This window comes from Cryptomeria japonica, chromosome 3 (genome assembly GCF_030272615.1).
Source record: "Cryptomeria japonica chromosome 3, Sugi_1.0, whole genome shotgun sequence".
Classification (NCBI taxonomy): domain Eukaryota; kingdom Viridiplantae; phylum Streptophyta; class Pinopsida; order Cupressales; family Cupressaceae; genus Cryptomeria; species Cryptomeria japonica.
The window spans coordinates 731,711,103-731,734,532 of NC_081407.1; the positions used below are offsets into that span (position 1 = coordinate 731,711,103).

General features: G+C 34.2%; 1 long non-coding RNA gene across 1 annotated transcript; it reads left to right on the forward strand.

Annotated features, from left to right (window-relative positions):
* Nucleotides 1-17,205: 17,205 nt before the first annotated feature.
* Nucleotides 17,206-17,970, forward strand: LOC131046544 (uncharacterized). The gene is made up of 5 exons (XR_009106018.1): nt 17,206-17,280; nt 17,378-17,451; nt 17,548-17,616; nt 17,713-17,739; nt 17,875-17,970. It is a non-coding gene; the product is annotated as an uncharacterized LOC131046544 (long non-coding RNA).
* Nucleotides 17,971-23,430: the final 5,460 nt, after the last annotated feature.

Sequence of the window (23,430 nt, forward strand, 5' to 3'; positions counted from 1 at the left end):
ATTTAGAAAATTATCTTTTTTCCCCGTGGCTTTAACATGCTTGTGAAATCTTTGTAGAGCGTTTTTTTTATTTGCCAGTATATGTTTAGGACTTAATTATAGTTTTTTCTGGATGTGAATATTCCATGTAATTACGTACAACAAGGTTAAAGTCAGATAATTAGGATTTTTCCCAATGGCATTACTTATATTTGGAGATTATTGAAGGACAGTCGATTCTGATTCTATGGTATGTGTTCTGATTCAATTTCTCATGGATCAACCCACAACCCTTGTGACGTAAGGTAGACCCGGAAGATATATTTATGGTGTTGCATCAGTCCCCCATTCACCATGATTTAGATGGTTTCGATTTGAGCACACTATCTTTAGGAGCATGTCGAATGTCGCATGACCTGCAATAGGAAAGAGATGAAACAAGCACTGCACAAAGGATCACTGAAGCTGAAATGTAGGAGCAACAACACGCCTTTGTGGAAAAAGTAGAGCTTCTACTACACTGGCTATGAGGCAACCAGACTGCAACGGCCCATAGGCATGCACATCCCCATGCCCATAGCCAATCCGAGGAGATAGACATTGACTGGAGGGCCATTAGGTTCTTACAACATGCATTTTGTCTATTTTGTCTACAAAAGTTATATAGTTAATATAGGATTGGATGGAATATTCTAGTACCTATTTTTATTTACTTAAATTTTTAATATTTTATTTGAAATAATTTTATTTATTTTATTTAGAAATAGAATATATTGAAAATTATAAATTAACTTTTTCAAATGATTAGTATTTTTTAAAATCTATTAATATTTTTTTTAAATATTTATTGAATTTTTAATAGTGAAATAATTTAATTTATTTTATTTAGAAATAATATATATTGAAAATAATAAAATAACTTTTTCAAACGATTAGTATTTTTTAAAATCTATAAATAACTTTTTTAAATATTTATTGATAATTTTGAATAATGAAATAAGAGATTAATTTTTAGAAACTTATTTTTAATTTCTTTTCAATATTTTGGCTAATTATTTAATTTTTAAAGAAAATCATAAAAATAAGAGAAAATTATATATATATATATATTAAATTTCTTATAATTTATCAATTTTTAAAAAATTGTTTGTTGATAAGTTTTAATTATGAAATGACTAATTAATGGGCCTTTAAAGGTTGATCCATCTATTGTTTCATATGAGGTGAAGATTTGGCAGAAGCCGGACCATGGATGGGTCATAACTTTGACGAGGCATCTAAAGGTAATCTGGGTTTTTCAGGTGCAGGTTGTATTGCTAGAGATGAGAGTGGGCAAATCAGTATTTGGAGCTCAGAAATTGGAGGATGGGACCAATGATGAAGTAGAAGCAAAAGCAGTGTTATTGGCCATCAACCTTGGTGTTTGCATTTCAGCATAAAATTTACATCTAGAAGGCGACTCCCAAATTATTGTGAAGGCAATTGTGAATGGGGAGGGTCAAAATTGGAAGTTAAATAAATTCATTAGACTCTATTTCTAAATTAATGCAATTTCAAAACTTCAAAATTACCCATGTGAAAAGAGAGGGTAACAAAGATGCAGACTTTCTGTTAAATGTGCGTGTCGAGGGTGAGTATGGCACGTCTTTGGGGAGACAACCCCAACGAATTTGATAGTTTGAAAGTTGTGCATAGGGCGAATTGAATGATTTTTTAAAGTGGTGGATCATAGTAGTTGTGAAATGCTTGAATACTTTCGTCATCCCGAGGCAAGTACGCAGAAGGTGCTCGAGTGCAAGGGAAACTTGCGAGTGTTGTGGAGACAAGATGGCTTAAGCAGGGGATATGTGCCTCCAGTTTGAAGCTTGTGATATAAGATTGGGGGTATTTGTTTTTCAGACAACATTCGCAAAGGTGCAAGAACGGGTAGGTTAAAGGCTATAGTTGCCCTGCTCATAGTAATGGAGGCAAACTTTTCTTTGCTCACTGACAACAACAATTGGCCTTCATGGGAAGGGTGTCTGAAGAGCGAATGAGAAACATCTTCAAGATTGAAAACCCGAGGTTTCACGGAATGGTGGACGCCTTTTTGGAGGGAAGAGTACATGGCTTCTGAATTTAGATATAGGACCGATATGGATGTGGCCTCAATTTTCTTTGTGTGGCGCCTGGAATTGGGCAGCAAGGAGGATATTAAGTGGGTGATGCATGAGTACATTAAAGAAGAATGGAAATTTGGTAAGGCATCATTTATGGCCATGGCCCATCTAGGGGTGGGGTTCATTACAAAAAGCAAGGAGTGGCTTCATGTTGTAGAGTTTGATCCCCCTCCTCGACTTTCTGATATGGGGTGTTGATTGCGACGGGGAGCAACGAAGGAGTGATGCTCAAAATGATTGGGATCACATTAAGAATTATTTGCGTGATATGGAGCACGTGGTTCAGGCATCGAACGAGGGGGGGCTAAAAAAAAGATAAGCAGAAGAAAACCTTCAAGGAGGATTTCTGGGCGAGTCATGGAAATCCGAATGTTTGAATAGTTGCTAAAGCGAGCTTGTTAGGTATGGTTGAGGTTCAGTGGGTTAATCTTGTTAAAAGTGAATCTTACTGGTTAATCCAATTTTTGTTTGTAGTCTATCAAATGATTTGGTCACTGATAATTAAGGAGCAGGAGCTATCTCGGCAGTAGGAGGCCTCTTTGTTGATGTGTGTTTATGTTTTTGTTTTAATATCAATATATAATACAATATTTACCAAGAAAAAAAAAGTTTTAATTATGAAATAATAGATTAATTTTTAAAATTTATTTTTATTTCTTTTCATTATCTTTAGTTGATTATTTCTTGTTTCAAACCTAAATAGAAATTATACATTTATCTAAAAATTATAAATTAATTTTAACTTTTTGTTTGGTTTATTTTTCATATATTTAAAAGAATATTATGTTTATTATTATATCAATATTATGTGAATGGTTTTCAATTTGAAGATAAAGGGTAAGTGTCTTTTGAATACTCTCATGCTATAAGTTTAAATCATTTTTATCTAATATTTTAAATGATTTTATTGAATGTAATTTTGTAATTACAATCACTAATAAAATTTGATTTTTAAAAACTATAAAATCATTATAATTATATTAGCTAATTTCATTATAATTATAAAATCATTATATTTGATAAAATACTCTCAAGTGAGTTTCCTCAATAAATATGAAATAATCTAATTATTATTACAGCTACTCACCATGTATCTTAGAAGTTTTTTCTTCCCTCTTGGTGGCACTAATAAATTCAAAACCACCAACAATTTATTTCTAAAGATGCATTAATTCTTGGGTCTATAATCATAGGATAATTTTTTTCCACGACTCGTCTTCAATACTTATAAGATAATTTTGCTACATAATATTGGTGACAATTCTTTTTTTGGTTTGCCCTTATTAATGCAAACAATATGATATATCATTAATTGCAACAATGTTGCAAAAACTTGAAAGCGTGTGGTTGTCATATTAATATTTGCATAGTTTTTATTGACATTTGAAGCTTATTTCTATAACTTTTAATTTGCCCTTAAATAGTTTGGTTGTAGGAGGATTCCTAAAAATTGTAGGTGTTGAGGGGTATTTACTCATTCTCCCTATCAAATTTCCATCATATATTAAACTAGGCAAAAGGAAATTTGGAGGTGGAGGGAGGTTTAGATTTATAAAACATTGAAAATTAATATATCTACTCTATTACAAGGGAATGTAGACATAATTAACTAGATATTACAGGTTTAACCACCAAAAACCCAATCTAATTAACAAAATCCACAAACACAATGAAAGTACAATTGAAATCAAAGCATTAACAATAAATCAATTAAACTCCCTTGTTGATTTAATCATTTTCTTCCATTGCTCTTCTCAATCTAGTGGTTGTATGACTCAGTATTGCATTGGGATTCCTGCATAAAAACGACACAAAGATTTCAAAGATGGTGGTTCATGAAAATAGGAGATTTGTTAAATTTATAGAAATTGGAAGGAAAATGGAATGGTCAAGATTGATATGCAGATTGATTCGATCAATGGTTGAGATTAATTGAGAGAAAATTGATTGAAAAAGTGAGTTGAATGGATGAACTTGTTCAAAAAGGTGATTGAGAGTTAGAAAGGTGATTGAGGAAGTTAACTGAATTAATTAATTAGTTAAAAAAAAAGTGACTGATCGTTGAACTCAGGGGTGAGTGTTAGTTAGAAATTAGCATGTGCTTAGGATTTAGCGTGAAATTATATTTAGTTTAATTTTGGATTTAAAATTGATTTTCAAAAATATCCAAAATCATGCACATGAAATAAAATTAGTTGGAAATTAGAATTGGGGAATTTTGATTTTTTAAACTGAGAGAAAAATTAATTTAAATAAATTTGAGAAATTTATTTAATTTGGAAGACATAGTTAGCTAAAAATTATTTAATTAGAGGAAAATTGAAATTGGATTTAATTATTAAATAAATCGTATTAAAATATTTAATTAATATTAAGAAAGGAAGGTTGCATGATTGAATGATTAAATGATTAAGATAGAAATAGAATAATTAATTATGATGAAATGTGTTGATTAAATTAGTTTAGAAGAATAAAAATTAGATTAATTAAATAATTAAAGTAGAATTATTTAATTAATTAAGACGAATAATCAGTATTTTAGTAATGAGACATTTTTAGGTGTTTACATTTGCTCCTCTTTGAGACAATGTTGGAACAACATTGTTTCAAAGAAAAAAAAAAATTTAACTGCTTCAATATGTTGAGAGATGGAGGTATGATATTGATGCCCCCTCGAGAGATTGTTTGTGCATTAAAGGCATGAAATATCTCTCAAAAGAATAAGATTTTAAGATGAGAGATAGAAGAATGGTTAATTGGTAACATGCATAATTCTGATTAGGTAGAAGAAATGGTTGGAGTGATTTGTAGATTGATTGATTGGATAAAGATCAAGTTTGATTTCGGGAAGGACACATCTTGTATAAGACAATTGATAGATGATCGTTTGGTTTCAGGAAGGATACATCCTATATAAGACAATGATAGATGACAGTGTCTGGTTTCAGGAAGGACACATCCTGTATAAGACAAATGGTAGATGACAACATCTGGTTTTAGAAAGGACATGTTTTGTATAGGACAAATAATTGATGAAAGCGTCTAGTTTCAGGAAGGACACATCCTGTATAAGACAAATAATTGGTGAAAGCATCTAGTTTCAGGAAGGACACATCTTGTATAAGACAAATGATTGATGAAATATGATGAAAATGATGAATGATTAGTAAGAAGTAGAGATTGTTACGAAATAGAATTGATTGATCGATAGAATAGTTGATATGAGGAAATGAAACTATCACGAACTCTTGTGTCTTTATTATATTGCAACATTTTCATCATCAAGCCTTATTATGTATCAATGGAGCTTTGTACACCAAGGTATAAAGAACCAAGGTGTAAATGATATCCCATTGCAGAAACAAACACATAGCAGACAAAAAATGAATCCATACATTCTAGGGTTGTATTAAGGGTCGAGGTATGTGCGATAGTCACAAGCATAGCTATCCTTGACTTTTATTTTTGCATAGGATACTTGTCAAATGAACATACCAACACAGACACCCAAAATACCTGTGCCCCAGAACTTCATGAAAACACACCACAAACAACAAATAAAGAAAAATGATTATGAACCATCCCAACTACTCAAGTCACTTGTGGACATCCTCGAGTAGCATAGGAACATAACCTATCACTAATTGATAAAAAGACAAGACTAACTTGACCAAACGAGTCAACAACCATACTGATCTTCTTGCCAAGGATAAGTGTTTATGGATAGGATGATTGTTTGATAGGATGTCCATTGTAGGAAAGATATATCCATTAGGACATGATATTTGATAGGTGCTTGTTTTAAGAACGATGTATTCATAAAGGCATGTTGTGTGATAAGGATGTTTGAAAATTGATAGACAGTTGGTCAATTAAGTTATAAGCTAGCTTGATAGTTTGTTTGTTGATGCACGATTTGTTAAGCTCCATGTTTTGCATTTGGTGCCTGTTGAAATACTTGTCGTTTGCAAAGGATATTTTATTGTGAATTATGATTGATAGATTTTTTGGGGGTTTTTTATTGATTTTTATTTTTATTTTTAGGGTTTTTTAAAGGACTTTTGGGGGGGGGGGGGGTTTAGGACTTTTTATAATTATTTTGGATTTTTTTAGGATTTTTATTTTTAATGAATTTTTGGAAGATATTTGGATTTTTTGGATTTTTTCAAGACATTATATGATTTTTTTGTATTTTGAAAGATTTTTTTTAGGACTATAATTTGAAAGGTTTTTTGATTTTTTTGTATTTTGAAAGATTTTTTTTTATTTACAAGCAAGATGTATTTGTTTGCCCCCTGTGTCTAGCGAGGCAAGAAATATTATGAAAGGATGAATGAATTGTTGAGGTGAAGATGGATAAGAGATAGATGGAGGTAGCTTATTGTTGAATCGAAGTTGATTTGGTTTCCAAGGACCATCTCACGAGGTGACCACATGTTTCCAAGCTAAGGGATTTGATAGTGTAAGACAATGACATGGTATTTTGAATGGCATGTGGTCCACGTGAAGGGACATGTCAAGAGTTTTTGAAACCATGTTTTTGCATTATTATTTTTGTCCTTAGTTTTGTCAAGATGAAGGATGGAAAAGGGGATATGTACAGAGATAGGATATGGATAGGAGAAGCAAGATCGTAGGTAGTAATGGATGATGGAATGAAGAAATTGATATGATAAGGGATATGGACTAGAGGGTATGGATAAGGTGAAACAAATAAGGTGCTTGATGCTTATGAAGATCCTTAGCTTTGTCAAGATCAAAGTTGGAAAAACAAGATGAATGTAAATAGGGTGATGAATAGTAGATGAGGGATAATGGGAGATGTAGTAGGAAGGATATAATGGATGAAACTTGCCGCCAAGTATAGAGTTCTCCATTTGCAAAAGGGAAATAGGTGAGATCGTCACAACATCTAGCGTTGCTTGAATAAGTGTCCTTGAACATTTCAAAGATAGAGACCCAACCCACACTTAGAACCTCCAAAAAATTCAACCGAACATATCTAGTGACTAAGAAGCATACTCAAAAGGGAAGGAGAATCCCAAACTAGATCAGGGTAATTAGTCTTTGATTACCCATGTGTGTGCAAATGGGTTTATTCTAGTCCATATGATCATTATCATATTTAGAATCCAACATGACTAGCTACATGAGTTACCTTGACTTCAAAAGCATCATGGATAGAGCCTTGCTACTAGCAGACGTCCATAGTCTCGATGAGGTTTATCACTGTAATCTCATAAATATTGCTCCATTGCTGGTCAAGCATCTACAGCCTCGATGGAGTTACTCGAATATTCTCAAAGCCGAGCATTTGATATTTCATTTCATTGCATTTTTGCATTTCTTTTCTCAACATTTTTCTTTTCTTCATCGTTTTTTTCTTTTGATATTTTTTATATTGCTTTTATCATCATTTATTTTTCTTAGATTGGCTTGTAAGCAATGAAGCTCATGTGGGTTTGAGAATTACAGTGGCATTGAAGCAACATTTTAGATTTTTCACTAGTCATCTTCACCTAAGAAATCACAATGACTTAAAGCTATTGATTAAGTGTGTGAGATATAGTAATCAAAAGATGTCGGTATCAAGATACAACAAGTGATTCTATTTCCAGATTGAGTATACATCCCAACCAAAAGATAATGTTAAAGACGAACAACCTCGGATTCTGAAGCATTCATGAATATATATATCTAGGAAATGGATTGAACATAAGATTGAGCTTAGGCAAGCATGTGACAAAATGACACAAACGCCTATTTCATAAATGAAGGATTTATGCAAAGGATTGAATGGGGGGGATGGAAGGATGGAAAATAGGTGTTGGATAATAGAGAGGATGTTGGAAGATTTGCAATTGGGTGGATAGAAATGTCTTCAAGATCAATGTTGACACACACCTTGGAGGATGGTGGAGTGATGGAAGACAAGTGTATTTTGGATTTTGAGATTTTGATAGAGGGGTCGATGTGGAATTTGGAACATAAGGACCCAAAATTGATGGAGGTGATGGAGTATTTAAGACAGTGGATTTTGGGACACAAGGACTCAAAATAGACTTGAAAAGTGTGATATGTTTAGATGGAGGGATGAAGGAAGCCTTGTGAATAACAAGTTTGGATGTCAATTTTAATTTTTCTTTAGGGTACTATGCTTCTATGAGCGACTTGGGAATCCACATGGTTTTTAATTTTTCTTTCCTTTCTGGTTCTTTGGAATGCATTGCTTCTATGAGAGACTTAGGAATCACATAGTTTTCGATTTTTGTTTTTTTTAACGGACCTTTGTGGCCTTTTGAATATTGCTTTTTTCTTTGATTTGACATGTCTTTCAGATTAGACATGTTGATCTTTGGATGTATGTGGAATTTTGGACTTATGGATCTTATTCTTGACACCCAAATTGCTTCCAAAAGGAATGGGATTCATGGATGAATAAGAATGATATGGAGGCCTTTTGGATGGGTTGATGTAGGCATATGGTTTGAAGGTGATCGAAGATGTGTGCCTTTGTTGATCTTGATTTATGACAAGGTAATTGGATTGTAAACTAGGGATCATATGTATAGTGGATGGAGGGATGTAAGGTTCTAAGATAGATGGAAGGGACGAAGGCTTTGATTTTGGGATAAAAAGACCCAAAATGGATTTGGATGATAGGGATTGTGTATGCTTGGATTTAGCTAGAGGAATATGGGATTTAGTAGGGAGACCAATATTTTGAGAGTGATCTATGTAGCCAATTCCATGATGATTGAGATTTGATTTGATATGAAGGGATTATAATATACCTTGTTCATGTAGGCCTAACCCTTTGCCTTGATAATGCATGTTTTGATATAAAAAATTAGTAATGGGATACTTGTTGCTTTTAAAATAAGATGCGAGTCCATTTTGAGGAGGATATGGTATGGAAGAAATGATAGGATCATGAAGTAGACTAGATCAGATGGAAATAGAGGAACCCATTTGATAGGTAAGTGGTTCATGAATAGCTTTGACAGGGTTGATGGGATCTTGAGGTGGATTAGGATCATGAGGAGAATAAGAAGGGATGATGGGAATTTTAGGTGGATTAGGAGGATTATGACATGGAGATTAAGGGAAACTTTGATCTTGATTTGGAATAGGATCATTAGAGTTTATGCTTTGCTCTTAATTTTGAATTGGATTATTGATGGGGATGGATGAGATGTCATGATCTTGCTTAGGAGGTGGGTGTTGAATGGGACTTGGAAGGACACTTTTCTCTTGAGATGGAAGGGGATCATTGTGAATGGAATACAAAATAATGAGGGGATCTTCATAAGAATCTTTATAGGTGGGATCTTGATTGAAAATTGGATTGGATGGGAGGGTTTGTTCTTGATCTTGATTTGTTCCAAGTCTCATTTCTTTTGGCTTTGGATTATCCCCTTGACACGGGGTAGGTGTTTGGATATGCATGGGGGATTCTTAAAAAGATTCAACATTTTGGCATGATGAGAAATGTTTTTTAATAGGAGTCTCTAAAGTAGGTTTGTTTGTGTAAAGCGGAAAATCGCGATCGAACCCTAGTTGCTCTCCCCTCTTCCAACTCCAAGGAGAGAGAAGGGAGATTCACTAGGGTTGATGGTTTTCACTTAGGGGAGAGACTTTACATTCAAAAGAGGGGTTGAAATCCACAAGATCCAATCCCACGCAATGCAAGATTGGATGCTAAATGAGTTTCAAGGGTTATGACAGCAAGGCTACCCTCTTTTGTAAAGAATGTGCATAGAAGAATTAAGCTAGGAATGCATAGAAAGTGAGAAAGATTCGCTTATAAACTGAGATAGGAATACAGTATGAAGCTGCGGACCTGGAATTAGCAGTAAAATGTCGATACGGCGTTGTCCTGCAAATTTGAGCGAAAGTTGTCGGGACGATGGCGCCCGAGCGCCACGGTCCTCCGAAAAATCAGCGAAATGAAGGGGGATCTGTTCGTCTCTGCACAAGGATTCTAAATCTTCAATTTCAGTCGCGTACCTGCAACCTACACACACAAAAGCGAAGACGATTGGGGGGTTAGGGATTAGGGGTTTGCCTTTAGGTCAAACCCCGGTTTTGGAATTAACCAAGAAATGAGCAATGTTGTAAATGTAAATGTCTGTAATGTAAAACAAGTACTAATACCTTGTTGTAAGGATGTTTGTATCCTTATGTGCGAAGGTATAGATGTTGTATGTTGTATGTTGTAGTAGTATGTTGTAAGTGATCTCCTCTTCAATGGTTGAATCCTTGTCTTGAATGCAACACTTAGCCTTGAATGGAGACTTGAAATGATCAATTGCTTGAAGGAATGCTTGAATGCTTGAATGCTTGAGTATAGTTTCCACGCTTTTTCCATCATATCGAATGAAAGAGGAAAATGTAGTTTATATACTTGTCAATTAGGGCTGATAGACTGATTTTCCCGACCTTAGGCCGACCAGGAAAGAGAATTTTCCAATTTGCAAACATAAAGACCCGAAGTCCAAAAGAGACCGGGCCCAAAATAGGACCCAGGGACCAGGGCGCTGGGCGCCATGGTCCTGGACAGGTTTCGGGGTCTTCATTCAGGTTGCGTGTTGCGTCGCCATCGTGAAGACCGAAATGCAGTCGAAATTGCAAGTGTCGCAATTTTAGGACGCTACAGTTTGGAAATGGAGCATATGGTGGCATTAGATCGAGGACTTCTAAATTGTGTCAGGGATTTGTATTAAGAAATGGATTGGCTTGGATTTATACTGTGGATAACCCTTGGGGTGAACTCGAATATTGTCATTATTGGATTTACTGGTTGGTGTGGAATCACATGAGGTAGATATGGCATTGGTATAATCACTTTGGAATGAATCATTGCTAGACATGGGTGGATGATTTTGATAATGCTTGAGCGATGCATCTTGACATATTTGGTTTCTCTTGCTCTGGGATTGTGTATAGGCCATGAAAGACTCCTAAGAATATGGTGATGAAAGCAAAGGTGGACACTATTAAGTATTGGTTTATTAATTGAATGTGAAATTAGGAAAAGACAGATGCAAAGAATATTAATGACAAAATTGAAGGATCGGATCGAGGACACTGTGCAAGAGATATTGAGGATTGATTTGACTCAGTTTGATAGTATGATTGATGGTACCCTATACTAGACTTATGAGAAAGGGAACAATGATTGACTAGAAATTAATTGATGATAATAGGTCTCTAGATTCTCAACGACTCTCTGGACAATTGTTTGAACTTGAGTCTAAGACAATGTAAATGTAAAATAAGGACTACTAAGGATATGCAAACCTGTGAGACCTAAGAGACTATAAGTAGGACTTTTTGATTGCAAAAAGACAGGAGATAGTATGAACTTTCGCAGTTCACTTGATGATTTTCTAATTAAGGACCGAATGTTATTCTAGACAAATGTGAAAAGGGAGACTGACAAATGTGAAATTTTGACAAAACTCATGTGAAAACCTAATAAGACGAATGCGAAATGGTGTCTAAACGAATGTGAAACCCTCTAGCAAGACCAATGCAAAATTTTGAGTTTTCTGTTTTGATTTCAGTTTTTGGGGAATTTTAGTTTTTTTGTTATCATCTCAGTTTTCCTATGTCTCAGTGAAATGTAATATTACAGATACTCAGAAGACAATGTGGTTGAAATAACATGCACAAAAAAGCACGAATCCTAGGTTGGCTAGGACAATATTTTCTGGGTTCCCACTGTAGATAAATCTGAGCTGCACTTATTTAGAGTGCATAGCTTAGAAGTTTGGTAGCATTGGCTCCCCCACCATGACACTCGCTTCTCAGGTATACCAAACTTTGAATTCCCAAAGACCCAAAGATCTAAAGGAATTTTCTATCTCTACTTTGAAACGCGAGAATGTGGAACAATTTCAGAGGTCCAACCTCCTGTGCTAGCAAATAGAAGGATTTTGGCTACTAAAATAATTGGTTCGTAGTAAGTACATTTGTTTAGGTGGCCATACATGTGGTGTTTTGCTTAATTAAGAGGTCTCCTAGTCCTTGTGAGTTTTTTACGTGTCACTGTGTGGATTTCACATCACACAGATAGTGAGGAAGACATGAGTTGATATGATACATGTTTGCACTTGTTTCTTATGAGTTTCCTCACAAACACATTTATTTATAGCAGCTTGAAAGAAGCTTGGATTTAGCTTGTTACCACTTGGGTCGTTCCCTCACACCTAGCCTTAAGGGCTTCTCGGGAGGTAGGCCTACTAAAAGGGTTAAATACAAAAGATCCTAGCACTCAAAACATAGAAGACACTGGATAAATTTAAGCACCAAAACCAAATATGAGCTAATCTAGAAAATCTCAAACACTTTCCTAATCTACCTCTGCAAGATAAATGATTAATAGTTTTATTGTTTTGTTTTCAACTAATCAAAACCACCTTTGCTAATTGCCACACACTGCAGATAGGAGGTTGATAGCATAGAGAAAACCTATAAATAGAACAATTGAAATAAAACAGTCCAATGTGAATACCAAAGACTACGAATGCAAAACAAAAAAACAACTAAAATGACACAGGAAGCTACCGAATGCAATATGGTAATCAAACAAATGTGAATCACTGATTGGGCGAATGCGAAACACTAAGACAACAAATGCGAAACACTAAGCTAACAAATGTAAAATGGTAAGATGACAAATGCAAAATAGTTAAAAAAAAATTATGAATGTGAAAATGTGGATACAAATTTGAAATTATTTTACTGAATGTGAAAATCTGGATAGGAATGTGAAATTTCGTCAACTCAAACACGAAATCCTGAGTGCTAATGCAAAGATCCATATGTGTTTCTTGCAAAATAGAGAAAATAAAAAGAATTAGAAAGTTCTCTGATTCATGTCAAGTTCACCAAATGTATTACAGAGGAATTTAGATGTAATTAACTAGATATTACAGGTTTAACCACCAAAAACCCAGTCTAATTAACAAAATCCGCAAAAACAATGAAAACACAATTGAAATCAAAGCATGGACAATAAATCAATTAAACTCCCTTGCTAATTCAATCCATTACTTTCATTCCTCTTCTCAATCTCATCGTTGTATGGATCTCAGTATTGTGTTGGGATTCCTGTATAAAAATGACACAAAGATTTCAAAGATGGTGGTTCATGAAAATAGGAGATTGATGTTGAATTTATAGAAATTGGAATGAAAATTGAATGGTCAAGATTGATATGCAAATTGATTCGATCAATGGTTGAGATTAATTGAGAAAATTGATTGAAAATTAAACTGAAGTGAGCTGAATGGATGAACTTGTTCAAAAAGTTGATTGAGAGTTAGAAAGGTGATTGAGGAAGTTATCTAAATTAATTGAATTAATTAATTAATCAGAAAAGGTGATTGACAGTTGAACTCAAGGGTGAGTGTTACTAAGAAATTAGCATGTGTTGTAGGATTTAACATGAAATTGCATTTAATTTAAATTTGGATTAAAAATTATTTCGAAAATATCCAAAATCATGCACATGCAATAAATTTAGTTGGAAATTAGAATTTGGGAATTTTGAATTTTTAAACCGAGAGAAAAATTAAATTATATAAATTTGAGAAATTTATTTAATTTGTAAGACACGGTTAGCTAATTAAATAATTTAATAAAATTATTTAATTATGGGAAAATAGAAATTGAATTTAATTAAATAATAAGATTATTTAATTAAAGTAAATAAATTGTAATTAATTAAATAATAAAATATTTAGTTAATATTAAGAAAGGAAGGTTGCATGATTGATTGAATGAACATAATCAGGGCAGAAAAGGTAGAAACATTAAAGTGGGATCTAAGTGAGTATGAAATTGTATTTAGGATACAATTTACGACACTATAGTTAGTAAAGAAGAAAAGTTTAAAACAACAAAGAAGAGAATGGTTGCAATAGTGGTTATTCATTTAAAGGAATTAATGAATATGTGTTTTTTTTTATTTTCATAATGATAATGGTGCTGATTTGTAAGTGTAGTAGTGAGAGGAGAATGGAGATAGATATTTTGGGTGGGGTAGGACATATAGTGGTGGGTTAAATCCACAAGAGAAGAGAAAGAAACATTAGGTGGATGGTTAGTGATGGATTGAAATACACAAAAGGAAAAAGAAAGTGGAAAATATTTTTGAAGGAGGAGATCAAACTATGATGGATAAAGGCCCACAAGTGAAAGTAATATTGGTGAACAAATTTGGTAGAGGAAGAGAGCATTTGTCCTGTCCAAATGCAAGTAAAGGAGTATAAAGAAATTTCTGATGGTACAGATCACAAAATCGAAGTATATTATATATTGTTTATTTTTTGAAAGGGTGATTCAACCACTAAACTCTATTTTGTGAGCCCATACTCACAAAATTCCTACTTGGCATATCTAATGCAAGAGAAAATGTGTCAATGAGAAATTTTGCATCACTAAAATAATATTTGAAGGTTTAAAAAATATATTTTGTTTAATTTTATTTTGTTTGTTGATTTGAAGTTATCTTGTTTATACACTTCATAAAGGAGTGCTATAGAAATATTTCAAACTTGTCCTTTTTTTCAGTCTTTAATGTTAGTGTTTTGGAAATATATTCATGTTGTTTCAATCGTAGTTATGGTTTCTTAAATTCAAAATGTATCTTAATGGAGTTATTATAAAAATAGAATTATGAACTATAAGTGTGGATAATGAGTTCAATATTTGTTAGAATGAGAATTCAATATATGTTGTGATATAAATCATCCATATTCATTGGTGTGGAGTTTTAGACCAAAATGATGATAATGAATTGTTACAACAAAATGTCAATAGGACTATATTTTTTTTTACTATATGAGACAAAATGTAAGAATACCTCCTAGGATATAAGCTCAAAGATTTGTTCTATTAAGATAACCTTTAGGAATATGGAGAAATAAAATTAGCTGGAATTCTATGATATATGTGGTTATCTTATTTGATTCTAAAGGAGTTTAGAGGAAAAGTACCAAATTCTAAGGTAACAATGTTATCACTAGTGAGGACTACCTTAGAAACTTCATCAAGGGTATGTGCACAAAGATGGTGATCAGAAAAGTGGACAGCACCTAAAAAAAACATGAAAAAAAAGCAGCGCATACGCGGTATTAAAATTTGAAATCACCGTGTACACGCTTAGGTCTGTTGTTCCTGAGCCTAAAAAAGATACCGCGTACACGATGTTTTTAGGAAAGTGAGCACGTACGTGGTGTTTTTAGGAAAGTGAGTGCATACGCGCTCATAAGTCCTAAAAAAATGTGTACGTGGTACCTATCAAAAAAAAAAAAATGACTGGGTGTTATTTTCCCCATGACCGCGATGTTTTTTCCTCTTTTTTCTCCATGAAACCACAAACGGTCTGCCGCATTTCTCTACCAAACGCTATGGATCAAGGTTAGTTTTTCTTAATTTTTGCCTTTCTTTCTCATTTATTCAATTTGTTTTATGTTTTGAATTTAATTTCGTTTATTTTGATTAGGTTTTTTTATTTTTTGTTCCAAAAACCAGATTCTGATAATCCACAACAACAAAATGCTCCTCCTAAAAACCTCGAACAAAACCCACAAGATACACCTCCAGTTCTTCCTTTTGACTATACACCTGAAACATAGGAGCAATTGATTAATCAATTAGGGCAAAACACGTCTAAAATAAATAGAATGATTAATAAATTAAAAACTTCTGAGCTTGAGCATCATAAATCCCTTGCCACTAGCCTAGAAACATTAGCTAGTGGTGCCACAACCGTTTCCACACAAATTACAAAATAGGGAAACTTTAGGGATATGTGTCGTCAATACTATGTTGGTGGGTTATCATACGAGGGAGTGAAAAGCAAAAATATTAGTAAACAACAAATATGTGCCATTTTTGTTGATCCTAAAACTGGTTAGTCGTTACCTCTTAACGCAAAGGGGTTTCTCATACATTGGTGTACCAATGTGCAGATGAAGAAACTTTTTTGGTAGAGGTGGTGGATGGTCTTTAATGATCCACCTTGTAATAATTATGAGGTGCCATTGTATTTTTTGAGAAAAGTATACTATGAATTTGTCCTCAATGTGCGGCCAAACTATTTTGACATGAGAAAGTTCCATGGTAGAGGTGGTGGCTCTGCCCAAGATAGACTTGGAGCCCATAGGCGATTAGCCCCGAAGAGTCGCTGCCCTCTAGCACCCAAACCAAAGGTGCATCAGGTTGTCCCAGTAGAGCTGAAAGAGTCGATAGAGCTACAGACTCTTCAGGCATCCACAACATTGATTGGTGCCATCATCCAGCATGAGACACAGTTAGCACACCCTCGTGTACAGGATGATGAGCCATTAGTTTCTCCAAGTGGCGACAAAGAGCCCATTTAGCATGTGTGTGTCAGTTGCTCGGGGATATGCTTAGGGACGGATGATGCAACCGCTACAAATTGATCCACATTTCATTCATGCATGATTTGCGGGAGTAGATGTCAAACCCACACGACTGAGGATGTGGCGTTGATAGAGGAGTTGATGGACATGTTGTTTGGCCATCAGCTACAGGCACGTGTGTGTTGATTTGAAATCATAGCATTTTATTTATCGGTCACTTTAAATTTGTAATTACATAAATGAATTTTTATTTATACATCAATTTAAATTGATACAAATAATATGCATTTCAGGATGCAGTAGTGGTATCCCATACTCCTCCTGCAGTTACTATAGCTGCAACTTCGACGCCTGAGGTATAGATTTTATAACAAGTTAAAATAGAATAGTACACTTTGAATTCAAAAAAATTACAAGATATATTAACTATCTTTAATGTTTGGTCCAATTTTTGGTTTGTAGGTGTTGACAAGGGACTAAATGTCCCAGATTGATGACATCATGCTCTCAGCAATCAATTTTGGCCTACAAGGCTATACGGTATCATATTTTGTACACCCTTTTTTATGTATTGTTTTGATGGAATATGCAACTCATTTCATTTTAGATTTTTAAAATTATGTTTAATATATTATCTGTACTAATATCTCATGTTAATTTTATTTTTTTAAGGTACCCCCTCCGCGTTTGGGCCTCGTCCTAAGCAAAAGAATTCTTTGAGGACGCCAAAACGTGGGAAGAAGGTAATTGAACACATTTTTAGTTGTACAATTGTTTGAAAATGTTGAAATTGTCTTAGTTGGGATTTGTAGATTGATTAGTGTTTTTTGTCTATTTTAGATGTACAACTACCATTGAGCTATGTGGATTTGTTGAATGCACCTGATTCGCCCATGGATTGAGAGAGTGCAGAAGTATGTATCTCTACTTTATTTTCTTGATTTCATGATTATATGTGCATGTACATGTGAATTTGTGATAAATTATAATCTTGAATTTTTTTCATACAGGAAATATCCATAGCTGCTTCATCAATGGCAAGCCCTCCTCTGTGCACTGGAGAAGCATCTCAAGATCCGGTACACTTTTGTTTGATATATTACATTAAGTTTTTTTAACCTACAATACTTATCATTATATTAATTGTATTTAATCTTTGATCATTTTTTGTATAGGTAATAGCGACAGTTTCTCCATCGATGGTGAGTCATCCTCAGTCCATTGGAGGCACCAATATGTCATTGTTCTCTATATTATAGCTTTTAAGTATTTTTTATGTATTTATGTTAGTACATTGTATTAGTTGTACATTTAATCTACAATAGCCCCCTTCGCAGTTCGGCCATAACGTGGATCCTTTTAAGTTTGTCTTCAAGAAAACTCCTAAGACTGACAAGGAGAGGAGAGCGAAAACATTAGGTCCGAGAACAACTGATGAGGTAATCTACATTTCAATTGCAAAAGAAATTATAGTTAAATGCATAGTTATCTTGTTAATTGTGAACTATTTTCTACAAAAGAATTCTAACTTGGCTTTTGAATTATGGTTTTGCAACCATCTATAGAGCCATTTACTGCATCAAAGACGCTTAATTTTGATGATCCACCACAAGTTTAGGATCATATAGTGTTAGTTGTGGTCATAGAATGACCAATACATGTAGATATATTCTACATTTTTATTATATATCGATTTGGACATATCATATGCCACATTTTTGTAATACTTGTATTGACTTGGCAGACATGCCTTTATATATATATGTTGATATTCGATCCAATAAATGTGTATTGAGTTCATTATTGTGTATTCGTTGTATTTCGTGGCTGCCCTTTTATAAAATTAATTGATCATTTGCCTATGTAATCAATAATATGAATATAAACAACAAAAATCTATGATATAAAACATTGCAATCATGGAAGATGATTTGATAAAATTTCTAAAATGTTGAATTAACCCTACAAAACTCCTTGTATTCAGTTCATTATTGTGTATTTGATGTATTTGGTGGCTACCCTTTTATAAATTTAAATGAATATTTGCCTATGTAATCAACAATATGAATATAAACAACAAAAATTGACAATATGATTATAAACAACAAAAATTGACAATATGAATATAAACAACAAAAAATGATAATATGAATATAAACAACAATGTGTGTGGTGCGAGAGCACCCTCATGCTCGCAATGGTCAATTTTTGGTTCTCGTGTTTTGGGTCATTTGGATCAAAGATGTAAAAGTTGCTCAATTATTATCAAAGTTGCTCAATTGTCGTCAAAGTTGTCAAAGTTGTCAAAGTTTGGATTCATTTGGATAAAAGATGTAAAAGTTTTTCAATTGTTGTCAAAGTTGCTCACTTATTGTCAAAGTTGCAAGATAGTCTAGAATTGATTCAGTTCGTCATGTGCACAAACCGACATCACAAGCACGTCTGAGTGGATAGGTTTACACTAGGTATGCTCCTCTTGTGCATCCCAAAGCGTCAGAATGTCGAGAGTCATACCCTACCGACGCAATCTCTCAAGTGCCCTAAGTCCAAAAAATTGTCAAACTTTGACAAATTGTTTCTTCTAACCCATGACACATATGATTAATTTGTTTGAACCTGTGGGGTCGCGTGAGGCTCCTCTACAATGTCTTATCTCATTTTTTGACAACTTGGAGCCATTTTCAATTGGTAGCATTTTTTTGTCTGCTACAAAAATCGTTAGTTGCATGTAATGCAAAGTTGCAAGATAGGCTAGAATTGATTTGGTTCGTCGTGTGCACAAACCGATGTCACGAGCGTGTCTGGGTGGGCATGTTTACGTTAGGCATGCTCCTCTCGTGCATCCCAAAGCATTGAAACCTTGGGAGTCATACCCTACTAGCGCGATCTCTCAAGTGCCCCGAGTCCAAAATATTGTCAAACTTTGATGGACTATTTCTTCCAATCTAGAACACATATGATCAATCCATTTGAACTTGTGGGGTTTCGTGAGGCTCCTCTACAATAGCCTATCTTGGTTTTTGATGACTTAGAGCCATTTTCAATTGGTACCATTTTTTCGCCTGCTGCAAAAACCGTCAGTTGCATACAATGCAAAGTTGCAAGATAGGCTATAATTGATTCGGTTTGTCATGTGCACAAACCGACATCATGAGCACATCCGAGTGGGCAATTTTATGCTAGGCATGCTCCTCTCATGCATCCCAAAGCGTCGGAACGTCGAGAGTCATACCCTACGGTGCGATCTCTCAAGTGTCATGAGTCTAAAAAATTGTCAAAATTTGACGGACTGTTTCTTCCAATCTAGGACACATATGATTGATATGTTTGAACCTACGCATGAGACTCCTTTACAATGTCCTATCTCAGTTTTTTACGGCTCTGAGCCATTTTTAATTGGTAGCAATTTTTTGCCTGCTGCAAAAATCGTCAATTGCATGCAATGCAAAGTTGCAAGATAGGCTATAATTGATTCGGTTCCTCCTGTGCACAAACCAACATCACGAGCACGTCCAGGTGGGCAGGTTTACGATAGGCATGCTCCTCTCATGCATCCCAAAGCGTCGAAACATCGAGAGTCATACCCTACCGGCGTGATGTACAAGTTGCTTGACAACTTTTTTGACAATAATGACAATTTTTGCTCAAATTGTATCTAGACTCAATCTATGACTCCTATGACCCAATAGTAACTCAAATAATTATCCATGATTATACAAGAATCAAGAATTCTCATGATTGACCTTATCAATAATGGTCGTGATTGACCTTATCACATCACATAAACTCAAAACATAGTCACAAAACATAGACACAAAAAATAGTCACAAAACATTGTCACATATTATTCAAAAATTTGCCTCTAAATATGGTCAAATCAGCTCTTGGCTATTTGAATATACAAAAAAATGGCTTACAAATCATCTCATGGGCTTTTATACAAAATTTACCATTACAATATGTGCGATTTAGCTCATCACCATTTTAATATACAAAATTTGGCATCTAAATATGTACAAATCAGCTCATTGCCATTTAAATATACAAAATTATGCCCCTAAACATGTACAAATCAACTCATGGGCATTTATATATATAAAAAATGAATATAGAACAATTCGTCGACAATATATACAAAATTCTCAAAATCATTCTACTCTGAACCATAGAATCAATCAAGTGAGCCTTCAGGATCGGCTCTGACCCGTATTGTGTCAAGTATTGCCTCGTGGTCATATTCGTGAACTTTCCATAAAATCTTGTTATGAGGTCTACCACGATACTTCATCAAATGAATATTTATTGCAACAACAAGGTTAGAGAAATGAAGAATATGTTTGTGTGTTTCAAAGTCCTCGAACAACCAAACATCAGAATTCTTGATAGGGTATTTCCTAAGTCATGTACCTATCATGACAACAGACCCTATTGGGTACTCAATACCCTCTCTGTCAATGATTGTGGTTGTCAATTTTCTTTTAGGCTCAACACAACGACACAAATAGTAATTTGTTCCTTCTTCATTATTCTCTTCTACAACAACTGCATACACATGACCTGCATTTTATAAAGTGATAATTAATACCAAAAATAATGTGTGATGTACAACAAAATGAACCAAAAAGAATACTTGCAAAAAAATAACTCAAAAAATCACCTGAATCCACTAGGTCGGATACATGGTCAAATTCCACTAATGTCTCCATCTGGCTCAATTGTAATGCTTTGGGAATTTGATATGTATCAATGGGAACCAACGGTCTACAAGACCATTTTTCAACCCACTCTTGTGATTCACATTCTTCCCACAAATAATACATGCATGAAGAGTAAAAACATACCATTTGTCTCGTATAAATTACAAGTGAATTTGCATTTGAACTCATAAATGAGTGCATGTCACTCGATCCTGCAACTGTACAACAATCTAGATAGTTTTCAATGTTAGATTCAGTGATCAACCAAAAATATCTACGAACCATCGATGTACCTGGATTACCTGGACTCATCGTAGAGTTACACCATTGCACAATTATTTCTGTGTCTATCAACTCAACACCACCTTCGTACTTCAATTCTTCTCTAGATAAGGCTCTTTTTACACATGCTCATGCACCATCGTGTTCTCCCTTACCATGTCCAACCTCGGTGAAATTCCAAAAATATCATACACCGCTTGTCATATGCATCATTGTCAATAAATAAAACATCCTTGCATTCTTGAATTGTGCGTGTTGGTAATTTGATGGAATTGATTATGTGTTGCATTGATGTCAACACTAGTTGTTTTGGTTGTTTACCTGTATCCTTTTGGTCCCAGTAGGATGTTTGGTTTTTGGTTGGTAAGATAATGTTGATCCGATATACTCTGGTATGCTTTGGTTTATGGAATCGGGTTAGATCTGCTATTCAGATATATGTTCAGTCATTTTGTATCTAGATGTCCTGAAAGGAATTCAAGATTTGAAGAAAGAGCTAGAAGATCTTTTAAGCCTATCCTTGGTTATCAGAACACGCATAAGTATAGGAAAAACCGAGATAAATCATGTTACTTTGTGGATGAGGAAGGTGTGACTGATTCTGATGATGAATTCACACAAAACTCTATTAGTGGTTCCGGCAATGGAAAGGAATGGGTGTTCCTAACTATCAAGGAAGATAATCCGATACTAGAAGAGAATCTACCTGAAGAAAAGGCCCTTACTACTAAAATTGAAGATAAGGATGAATGGGTAATTGACAATGGATGTTCACATCATATGACTGAAGATAAAAGGAAATTTCTATCTTTGCAAGAATTTGATGGCTGTCTAGAGAGATTTGGAGATGACAAAGCATGCATGATCAAAGGAAGAGGAAATATATCATTAGATGGTAAGCACAATATTGATAATGTTTATTATGTTGAAGGTGCAAGGCATAATCTTTTGAGTGTAGGTTAGTTGATGGATAAGGGATTTCAATTACAATTCAAGGATGGAAAATGCAAGATCATTAATAGATCTGGATTGGAGATTGCTACCGGTACTCAGTCAAAAGGTAATATATCTCATTTAAATTCTGGTGAGAAGACATTTTTGATTGCATAAATTGACGAGGGTTGGCTTTGGCATAAAAGGCTATATCATGTGAATTTTGATTGCATGGTAAAGATCAGTTCAATTAAGGCAGTTAGAGATATACCTAAGATTGTAAAGCCCTATAATCTGGTATGTAAAGAATGTCAAATGGGAAAATAGGTCAGAACCTCTTTTAAGAGTATTCAAGACAAATTTAATGGTGTTCTTGATCTTATTCATATTGATTTATGTGGTCCTGCTAGAATCAAAAGTTTTCAAGGTGATAGATATTTTATGCTAGTCATTGATGATTATTCTAGAATGATGTGGGTTACTTTTCTAAGGGAGAAATATGAGGCTTTTGAAAAGTTTAAAATATTTAAAGCTAAGGTTGAAACTGAGATAGGATTGAAGATTAAGTGCTTAAGGTCAGATCATGGTGGAGAATTCACATCCAGTGAGTTTAAAAACTTTTGTGAGAAGCATGGCATAAGGAGACAATTTTCTGCTCCCCGGACACCTCAGTAGAATGGAGTTGTGGAAAGAAAGAATATAACTATCTTGGATGTTGCTAGAACCATGATGATGGAAGCTAATCTACCTCATATCTACTAGAAAGAAGCAGTGAGCACAACAGTTTATACATTCAACAGAGTTCATATCAAAGGAGAAACCGGTAAGATACCTTATGAGTTATGGTTTAGCAATACACCTACAATTAAGTACTTCAAAATCTTTGGTAGTAAATGTTATATCAAGAGAGATGATTTCATTGGCAAGTTTGATCCTAAATGTGATGAAGGAATATTTCTTGTTTATTCTAATGAAAGCAAA